Source organism: Rhinopithecus bieti, unplaced genomic scaffold (assembly GCF_001698545.2).
Source record: "Rhinopithecus bieti isolate Rb0 unplaced genomic scaffold, ASM169854v2 scaffold_10548, whole genome shotgun sequence".
NCBI classification, from domain to species: domain Eukaryota; kingdom Metazoa; phylum Chordata; class Mammalia; order Primates; family Cercopithecidae; genus Rhinopithecus; species Rhinopithecus bieti.
The window spans coordinates 226,216-237,473 of NW_016806834.1; positions in this window are offsets into that span (position 1 = coordinate 226,216).

The following is an 11,258-nucleotide window of genomic DNA, read 5'->3' on the forward strand; positions in this document are numbered from 1 at the left end:
ATTTTAGTATAAATATATATATACACATACTAGAGCATAAACTCATCATCCCTTTTGGCAAGCAATGTGGCAATAGGTATCTGAGTCCATAAAAATGAAAAACTTCCTTATTAATAAATTCACAAAAGAAGCTATACAGATAGCCAATAAATATTTGAAATCCTCACTAGAATTGAAGAAAAAGTGAATGACAAAACAGCTCCAGTGGCAATGGTGCTGGCAGTCAGAAGAAAGGATACACAACTCAGAGAAACAAGAACAGTCAAAAAGCAGAAACACTTACCTATATGGTTTGCTGAGGGCATTAAATAAATGGGTAGTAATCCCAGCAGTTTGGGAAGCCAAGGCAGGAGGATCACTTGAGCTCAGGAGTTTGAGACTAGCCTGGACAACATAGTGAGACCTAATGTCTACTAAAACAGAAAAAGAAATCAAAATTTTCTGTACAATAAGCATATTTTATTTTCTTAACTGAAAAAATTAAAAACTTAATAGCAATAGTTTTTAAACATTCTGTTAGTATTCTAGCAATCGGCCCTAATAGAATGGTGGGCAGAAAGAATAAAAGTTAGCTGAATATATATATGTTTTTGCCATCATCCTTCAAGTAGTATTCCTTTGAAGGTGATGTTGCCCTCCATCCAACAAGCCTAAAGACTTCCAACTTCCACAGTTCTGGACAGCAGGCACTGATGACCGTCTTTCATGAAATACTCCTTTCAATGGTCTTTCCCCATCTCCCCAGGTAATTCCCCTCATCCAGTCCCCAAGACTGTGCACCCTTTCCAAGGACTCTTCTTTTTATGAACTTTCTCCTCGTGAGAACCCTGCTTGGTCCAACTTACTATTATCTTTTTCACACTGATGAGTCTCAATTCACCTTGTTCAAACCTGACTGTGCACTTCAATCCAGTCTCTACAAATGCTCACAGATATGATGCCTTCTATTGTCAACGACTTCCAGACAAACTGGCTTGTCTTCTCAATTTCTTTCCTACTGCCATTCTCTCAATCTTCATTCTATCATGCTTCAAAGGCACAAACTTTGGCATCATCATTTGCCTAGTCTTATTCTTCACATCTCATCCACTCTGTTATCTCAATAGTTTTTCTTAAGTCTGTATTATAGATCCATCTTTCATTCTCCATTCCCTGTAGGACTTCATGTACCCTCCACCTAAAATAATATCTTTCCCCGCAACTTTTCCTGAATGACCAAATTCCGTTTGTCTTATGGGATCTGATGCCGATGACACTTTATTCATTCATTCCAAATTTTCTTTAAAAAAAAAATCCATGTTAGTGCCAGATATTAGGCGAAGCATTAGGGATACAGCAGCGTCCAAAACAAGTTAGCTCGTCATCTTGGAGCTTGTATTCTACTGAAGGAAGGGAGAGACAAACAACAATAAATAAACAAGACAATTCAATGTAATAATGGAAGATAATGTGATAGAGAGGAGGCAGGGGAATAGGGAGGCAGAGGCAGGCAGGACGCAGCTCCAGAGTACTAGTTGAACCCTTCCTGATGCTTTGGCCAGAGCAGATCTTATCCTTTTCTGAACTCCATAGTCTTTATTTGTGCTATTAAAAAAATCATTGTTTATTGAGTTATAATTATTTGTGTGCTTGTCTAAGCTCTCCTTTTAGACTATAAACTCCTTGATGGCAAGGCTCACAACTTACACATCTTGCTATTCTTCAGCAGCATGAAGTTTGGCGCCAGATGTATTCTTTTTTTTTTTTTTTTTTTTTTTTTTTTTTTGAGGTGGAGTTTCAGTCTTTTTCCCTAGGCTGGAGTACAATGGCACTATCTCAGCTCACTACAACCTCCGCCTCCTGGGTTCAAGGGATTCTCCTGCCTCAGCCTCCCAAGTAGCTGGGATTACAGGTGCCTGCCACCACGGCTGGCTAATTTTTTTGTATTTTTAGTAGAGATGGGGTTTCACCGTGTTGGCCAGGATGGTCTCGATCTCTTGACCTCATGATCCACCCACCTCAGCCTCCAAAAGTGCTGGGATTACAGGGGTGAGCCACCACACCCGGCCGTGCCAGATGTATTCTATGGTTTCAATAAATGTTTGTTGAATATATAAGTGAGTGCCTATATCATTGCAACAGCCTCTTCTTAGCTGTCCCCCACTTCCTGTCCAGTCCCCATTCAATCACTTATGAATTTTGCAAAACACTGTTTGCACCTTTTCACCTCCCTCTGTTCAAGACCTCTCAGTGACACTTTATGCTTTCCTACATGCCACATCAAGTTTTAACTGATCAGAATCTCTATAATCTATCTCTCTAATTACAATTTACCACTAGTTCCTGTAGAAATCTTTCAGAAGCCACAGATTGGTCATCTAATTGTCTTTTAACTTTTAACCCTCACCTTAATCATTTAAATTCTATCCTATTAAGTTTACAGGGACATTGTTGGGATTGAATTCACTCATTCATTCATTTTATTTGAACATATTTATTAAGCACTGGTCATGTGCCAGGCACCATGGGGTACAATGGACATGCCTGAGTGAATGGAACAGTCATGATCCCTGCACTCATGTCCCTGCATAAGAGAGGTGGTCTTAAGACAGAAAAAAGTTCTGCAAAGAGCTATTCAAAGGCAAGTTGTTAGTAGTATTATTACTTCCAGCTCCGTGCCTCTGCTCTTGTGGTCACCCTCCCTGAAATGTTTTTTTAATTTCCTCTCTACTTCCTCAATTATACCTACGCTTCAAGCCTTAGACTAAATCTGACCTCCACTAGAAATCTCACACTGATCTTTTAACTATTACATCATTCATAGCCTGCACCATCCAGATTAATACTTTAATATTTACTAGCTAATATTACTCACTAATTGTTTTCAGCATTATTTCCCCAAACAAGTAGATAAAAAGCCACTGAAGAGAAGGAATAATTTTTATACCCTAATACCCCAAGTGTCCTTGAGTAAATTACTTAACTTCTGTGACCTCAGTATCTGCCTGTATAAAATGTTATTATAATTCACAGTTATTGTAAATAATTAAAAAGAAATAGAGCTAGTGTGCAGAAGATACAAAGTATGCCTATAAGTCAATGAGTAAAAGGCAACCTCTTTTCTTAAAAAATAAAAAGGAAAAGACATAAAAGAAGATATTTCCAAAGCCAATGAAAAAGATATTGGCTCAACTTTATCAGGTATCAGATAATTGCAAATTAAATCATGTTGAGAACCACTCATACCTATCAAATGTCTGAAATTTACAAGTAATAATGTCAAATGTGTGCAAAGATGTAGAGCAACTAGAACTCTCACACTAGTAGTAGGAGAATAATTGATATAATAATCATTTAGGAGAACTGTAGGGCAATCTCTCTAAAGCTAAACACATGCAAACTCCATAGCTAAGTAACTCCAGCCCAGGCAGATAACCCAACAGAAATGCACCAAAAAGCATATTGAAAAATATTCATTGCAGCATGGTTTGCTACACCCCAAAGGAGAAGACAATCCAAAGATCTATTAACTGAAAATTGACAACAACAAATTGTGCTATATTCATACAATGCACTATTATACAGCAATGAGACTGAAAGAAATAAAGCCATATGCCACAACATAGAAGAACTTCACAAGCATAATGTTGACAAAATTAAGCCTGACACAAAAGCCTTCATACTGAGTGGCTGCATTTACATAAAGCTCAAAACAACAACCAAAAACAACACTAATCTATGACATTAGAAGTCAGAATAATGGTACCACAAGGGAGCAGGGAGGGGATAGAACATGGGGACTTTCAGGGTCTTGATTAACGTTCTATTTCTTGATTTGGGCAGTGGTTACATGGAAGTGTTTACTTTGTAATAATTCATCATTATACACTTATGATCTGAATATTCTTCAATAAGAGAATGTGTTTAAAAAGAATAAATGGAACAATACATATGAAAGTGGCCAGCAAACCACCTGACATTAGTAGGTGCTCAATATGTATCTGTTTACTATTTAACATTGAACCTGGAATAGTACCAAATATGAGAGACACTTTATTCATCTATTAACTTAACAATTGACCACCTACTAAACTATGTATACAGGGTATATGGTGAGTAACAAAATAGACAATTCATAATAGCTTTCACCAAGTTACATATTGAAGTCAGATCCTTGATTTTTTTATGTACATTGAATAAAACCTCCTCATTCATGTGCTCAATTTTTGCCAAAACTATAAGAAATACACATGTGAAACTCATCACTTCTTTGGCTGTCAAAATGCTGTTGAGAACTTTGTCCATTTTATCATGCGGTACCCACCTTTATAAAGTCCCCATGAGATATTCTTTTAGAATTCAGTTCTGAGAAATGCTCTCTTTTGCCACAAAAAAGCATAGATAGTTATCTTACTTTCTGATTGTGAAGGCCATGTAACTGATGGTGTTTTCCTTTGAGAATTGCTGTCAGAAATCCCTGAACCAAGATTGAAGAGCAATAATAGCAATTGTGTTGACCCTCATGGTCAACAGATTTGAATTTTCCTTTTTCCTAGTTTTAATTTTCTACTTCTTTTATTTAACCACTTTACTGTATATGATAAGCTGCTTCAAATCCATATGAAGAGGCTGTAAATAAATATACTGAAAAGGGAAAAATTAAGTCTCTCTCAAAGATTACTTCATAAGTAGTGGATAAAGACATACTTTGGTTTATATACAGTGATCTATGTTTCTAGTTTTACAACCACTCTTAATGCCAGGAATATGTTTGTCAGAATGTAGGTCAGGAAGGTGGAAGAAAGAGCCACGGACATTCAGACAACGGTCAGAGATATCACATACTGCAAGGAGAACCCAGGATTTTACATAAGGACCCAAATGCAGCTTCCAGTAGCCTCACCCACTCTGTCCTTAGGGTCAATTTGACCTCATCAGGATTTGCCATCACTAATCAATCAGTCAATAAGCAGTTAATGACCACATTGGAACAATAAACAGATAATCACTAATGGAATCCAGACCCATTTCAAGTGTTAAGTAGTTAAGAAGAAGAACAAAATTTGATCTCTACCCCCAAGTAGTTCACAATATAATTAAGACAAGACCTGCTCGTGAAACAACTGGAGAGCGCACAGCTCAGGGCATGAATAAAGCTTCATTATCCAACTCCTGCCAAATGCCTCAGTGCAGGCCTGGCTGGTCATGGCACCCATAATCAGTGTAGAAACTTTTTTTAAGGGGTGTAAAATATGGTAGTTAGAGTTGTTTATTGGTTTTTCAACAAATATTTACTACATGACTACCACCTGGTAAGCAATTTCTAGGTGTTGGGAATAAAGCGGTGAACAAAGCAGAACAAGTCTCCACCCTCATGTTTCTACATTCTAATGGGGAAAATAGAAAATAAACAGATAGACAAACAACTGTATACTAACTCATGTGGGATAAATGTTAGGGAGAGTAAAAAGCAGAGTTGGAGGATAGGGAGGGAGTCAGGGGAAGTGAGAGTGCTACTGTTTAAGAGAGGATGGTCAAATGACACCTGAACAGAGACCTGCAGAAGGTGAGGAAGGAAACCATGCACTTCAGAAAAGAACACTTCAACAGAGGAAACAGCACGTTCTAAGGCCCGGAAACGGGCATGCCTAGCACATTCAAGGAACAACAAGGAGGATGGTATGGTCGGAATGTTGTGAGCAATGATGATGACAGTGGGAGAAGAGGAAGTCAGCGAAATATGGACCCAACCAAGTCACCAGTGAAGGCTCCCAGGAGAAGACGGAGTTTGGCTAGCAGGGATGGGCCTGGTTCCCCTCAGGCCAAAAGGAACAACATTAACAAAGGCATTGAGGCAGGCAAGAGGGTGTGGTGCCCAGAGAGCGAGGAGTACAGTCAATCCTATTCCAGATATGGGCAAACAGGAGAGAAACCTGGATGGTGAGGAGGGCCTGTGATGGAGTCTCCTAAAAACAGCCATAAACCTTATTTCTTGAGAGCTTGTCAAACCACTGAGATAGGAGTTGCAACCCCAGCACTGTCCTTTCCACAGGAACCCATCCTAGGCAACATTTTAAGGAAAGAAAGTAAAAATAGAAAGAAAAGAGAATTTGAAGAAAAGACAGAATTCTTCCATCACTATCGATATATGTCCGGGTGTATATGTCACCTGAAGGGGCCAGCAGGGTTCATGACAACATTAGGATTGTCCAGAACCTCCAGAAAATATCTTCCTGACCTTCATAAACCACTGAAGGAGAAACCAGGGAATGTTTCAGAGCCAACTCTGAGGGTGGCTGATGACACACAACTGCCCCTGAAGGGACCCCCACGAAGATGGACAGGAGTTTCTTTTAGGTCTATGTCTGGGCAAGTGGAGCATGAGGATAGGGATACCTGGAGGCTGAGACAGGGAGCCTGAGGCAGACAGGAAGCCTCTCAGCAGTCATGCTTCTTTACTGAGCCCTTTAGAACAAGTTTAAAGCTCAGGCTTTTTTGTAAAGCCATGAGAATATTCTGGTTTCCACTGGGTGAGTTGAGGCGGTTTTGAAACACAGAATCTGAAACTTGCCCAGCTGAGTTACTAGCTCTACTTGAGTAAACTGCAGGACAATAATTTTTCTCAAACAAGGGTTTAGTTAACTGTTCCTCACCATTCCCCTCACTTCTCCGTGATTCTATGCCAGGCCTGGGAGTGGTGTGGAATCAGATCAAGGAGCTCATGTGGTTTCTGGTCTCAAGAAGCATACAATCTGGCCCAGAAGATGAGGCTAAACTACAGGGGAAAACCGTGTGGAGACTTGTGTACCATGTCCACCTTGGTTTTCTCTACCTCTAAAGATGGAAAAGCTTGGAAAGAAAAACACCAAACTGATAATGATCCTTGCCTCTGAGAAAAGTAAAAGGGAATCAGGAGAGACGGTAGTAGTCAAAGAAGTCTTACCTGTCATCAAGTAATGTTTCAATTTTTTCAAGGATCAGGAATGTATGTATTATTTTCGTGTAAATAAAAATTACTTTGAGATCTATAATTACTTCCACGTTTTAATCACAAACAAGAAAATCATACCCCATACTGATTTAGGTCTTAAAATCCTTAACAATCATAGTTTCAGAAAAAGGTCCTGATACATAAGGAAAGTCAGTTAAATGTTAACATTCTTTGGCCACTGGGTTTATTATCTTCTTCTAAGAAAGACACAAGGGATGAGAACTTTCTGCTTTTTTCTATTTTCTGATCAAGAAAAGCTTGGCTGAGCTAACCAAGAACATGTCACGGATCTGAGAGTCCCCTGCCATGCCCCAGTTCATTCAGTTACATCCCTTCCTAATTGTGAACATGTTTAGGGGAGCCTACATTTCTGTAATTACTGGCTCCAGTGTATTTTTAAAAGCCTTATTCGGGTGGAACAAATTGTTTGCATTTAGTCATGCTGAACCTCATAATAAACACAATAACTGGGGTTTGCATGGTGCTTTTCTTCAGATAAGCTTAAAACACATTACAATCCAGTGTTTCCCTGAGCCACACCATATCCTTGTGACACATCCAAGAAATGGTGACCACTAGATCCCACTGCTGAGGCTCAGAGAGATTTGGTAAGATGCCTGAGGTTGCCGAGCAGGCAAAGTCCAAATGTGCACTCAGGATAGCCACCCCCAGCAGCAACTCCTCCGATCACCAAGCTTCTCCTACAGACAACTTGATGCCTTCAAATGACTCTGGCAGTCTTCTCTTATCTGTAATCATGGCTGTGGACACTTTCCAGGAAACTCCTCCCAGGCAGTGTCAAGACAAACCTTGACACTGAGGGGCAAAGACCATGTCACCAGAAGAATGTCACCACAGAAGTCATTCTGTCACCATTGGGCATGGACTGTGGGTCAGAAAATGACCTGCTCGTACAGGCAGTGTAGGTAGTAAAGCATGGGCCCCGGCACCAAGCAGGCCTCCCCGCTGTGTGACTGTGGCAGGCTATCTCCTGGTGTGGACACACAGTAAGCGTCACTTTCCCTTCTCATAGCAAGAACTGGATGTATTCATTTTCAGTCTATTTGGCTTTTATGTTCCCTGATAGAAACTAATACATTTTTAGGTAAAAGAATGAAAGAAAAGATCAAACTGAATGGAGACTTCAGGTCTGGAACGAATGGGGTGGGAGTAGAGAGGGGGAAGAGACAGAGGTAAGAAAAGGCACATGAAGAAAGGGACAATGAGAAACAGAAAGAGATTGAAACGTTGAAAGGGGGGAAGACAAAAGGAAGACAGAAAAGAGAACAGAGACTACCAGAAAATGAGAAAGAGCAGAGAAAAGCAAGAAGGCCCAGGAATCAGATAAGCCAAACTCAGGAGAGAAGCGCAGCAGACCAGGTGTGTCAGCAATAGCAGCCTGGAGACCACAGCCAAAACCCAGAAGCTGCAGGTCTGGCTGCCAAAGACGATTTACCAAGAGGGTGGGGAGACATTTGCACAAGGATAATTCCTCTCAAAAGCAAGGCTTTTCAAAGCAAGAATTATAATTATCTCTGTTACTCTTATTAATCACCCTGACGGCAACTAATGACCACAGGGAGCCCGTTCATCAGGCTCCTGCCCTTTAGACACACAGGGCAGTCAACTCCTCCAGGGTCACCCAGGGTGGGTGGCGTGCAAGCTGGGGAGAAAGACCTCCCTCCTCCTCCTTCAGTAGTCAGCCATGCCTGGGGCTGTCTGAATACGGGCATGAAAGAGTTTCCTACACAAATTCAAAAATAATGAAATATTATTGAGTCAAGTATCCGGAATACTTCCTCACAGAAACTATTTTGTTTTGTTTTGTTTTATTTTGAATAAATAATACACTTCAGACATTCTAGAAAAAAGAAACTCCCCAGGGCCATGGGGATGTTTAGGAGAGAAACTGAAGAGAAGACATTTTGTATTTTATTACAGACATCAGGGAAAGCTAAAATGTCTTTATTACATACAATTTTAGAAGTCATGGAGGAGACTTAAAAACAAACAAACCAAATTAGATGTAAACAGATTTAGAATCGAGGCTTGTGTTGCTTTGGGAAACAGCAGTAGCCTATGGCCTCAGTATCCCCACGCAGGAAAGGTGTCTCCTTGTGGAGCTATTCTCAAAATCAGGGTGAGCAGCGAAAAAGAAAGGGCTACCATGCTCCTCAGGAAATACATTTACCTGTATTCACTTATCTGATTTGACAGCTCTTCAATCTGTTTGTCATATCCACAGGCTATTAAAGATGTCTCCAATACTGCTTACTTCATAGCCATTAACAAGATTATAGAACCAGCTATCTCAGAGAATCCTACAGAATGCCTGCAGTAAAGGTGGGTGGAGGGGCAGCGGTGGGAGGGAGAGCATCAGGAAGAGTAGCTAATGGGTGCTGGGCTTATTATCTTGGTGATGGGTTGCTCTGTGCAGCCAACCACCATGGCACACGTTTACCTATGTAACAAACCTGCACATCCTGCACATGTACCTCAGAACTTAAAATAAAATTGATAAATTTTAAAAGGTGAGTGGGAATTATTTTAGTATCATAAAGGATTATGTTAGAGTGCATCCACCTATACATAATTTCTTCAGAAACAAAGAAACTATTTATAAGCTGGTGAAATTGAAAATGGTTTTTAATTTTCAAGAAGTGACGTTTCAACAGACCACCAACTCTGTAGCACACAGATCCTCTCCTGTGTCCAACATTTTGCTGCTATCACCACCGAATAAGAAAAGTTGTTATCTCTCGGCCGGGCACGGTGGCTCACGCCTGTAATCCCAGCACTTTGGAAGGCTGAGGTGGGCAGATCACGAGGTCAGGCGATCGAGACCATCCTGGCTAACTCGTTGAAACCCCGTCTCTACTAAAAATACAAAAAGAGTAGCCGGGTGTGCGCCTGTAGTCCCAGCTACTGGGGAGGCTGAGTCAGGAGAATGGCGTGAACCCAGGAGGCGGAGCTTGCAGGGAGCCAAGATCGTGCCACTGCACTCCAGCCTGGGCAACAGAGTGAGACTCCCTCTCAAAAAAGAAAAAAGAAATGAAAAGTTGTTATCTCTCACACAGGGCAAACATCTTATGCTTTGATAGCAGATAGACACAGGGAGACAGGTCATGAGGCACAGAACCACCTGCCAAAGGAACAGGCCAGGTGAGGATTAAGACAGATCCACTTTTGTGTTTTACATCACAGTATAGCAAGCATCTAATGCAACTGGGCACATCAGCCTCAACATATCCAAATAAAATATGCAATTACAGACAGTGAAAGCGATCTTGTTCATGACTAAAATGGCTCAGGTTAAGAACTCACTTATTTTACTTGCAGGAGATAAGGCCACTCTTGGTTCACAAGGTTTTTCTTGAGAGTACTTCAGCACACTGTCAAGACATCCTGGTGGTACTATGGCCCCACAGGGATGTGAGAAGTAGCTGTCCCTCAGGAGCCAGGCTGTAGACACAGAACAAATGCAAAATAGGGGTGGCATTCAAGGAAATGCTGAGTTTAAAAGCCCCGCTGAGAGGGGAAACAGGTGGAATGAGGTTTGGCTGGCAGTCAGTCCATTATACACCAAGGGTGTTGTCTGCAAAAGATGGCAGGTTAAAGGCTGTTATTAAAACCACTATATAAGCACCAGGATCCCCAAGCCCAGTATGCCATAAGCTCTCAGGCCTGAGTCCTCCGTTTCTCTTGGCAATCTAGGTAAGTTCTTCAAAAAAATTCTGTTTGTGTTTTTATAAATGTTTTCCTTTCTTAGTATTCTTATGTAGACAATTAGATTGCACAGATATAGCTTTGGCTTTCTGGAAAATTCTATGAAATTTCTAATACTGACAAGTTGTAATTAGAATGACAGGAGCAATATCCTAGTGGACTTTGCCCATGTTTTAAAAATACTGCTCTATCATCTTCAAAAACGGCATCATCTAAGAAGAGCTCCTGTCTTAGTCCCTAGCCACCACCATGTGTAAATTATAAGACTGTACTGAGATAACTGCATCTCCTCCTCCAAGCTTTGAATTCCTTGAGGAAAGGAGCTATTTCTTATTCATCTTCCAGAACACAACACAGCATTGGCACAAAGGAAATTAAGAAATGCTTGCTGAGTCAGTTAATTCATTATTATTGCCATTGCAAAACTTTCTAGCTGCAAAGGATCCCAGAGGTCAGGTGGCCAGTAGTTCTTGCGGCTGCAAAGGAATCAATGGGGAGCTTTTTAAATGCAGAGTCTAGGACTCTACCCCAGACCTATTGGGTCACTGTCTCTGGAGGTGGG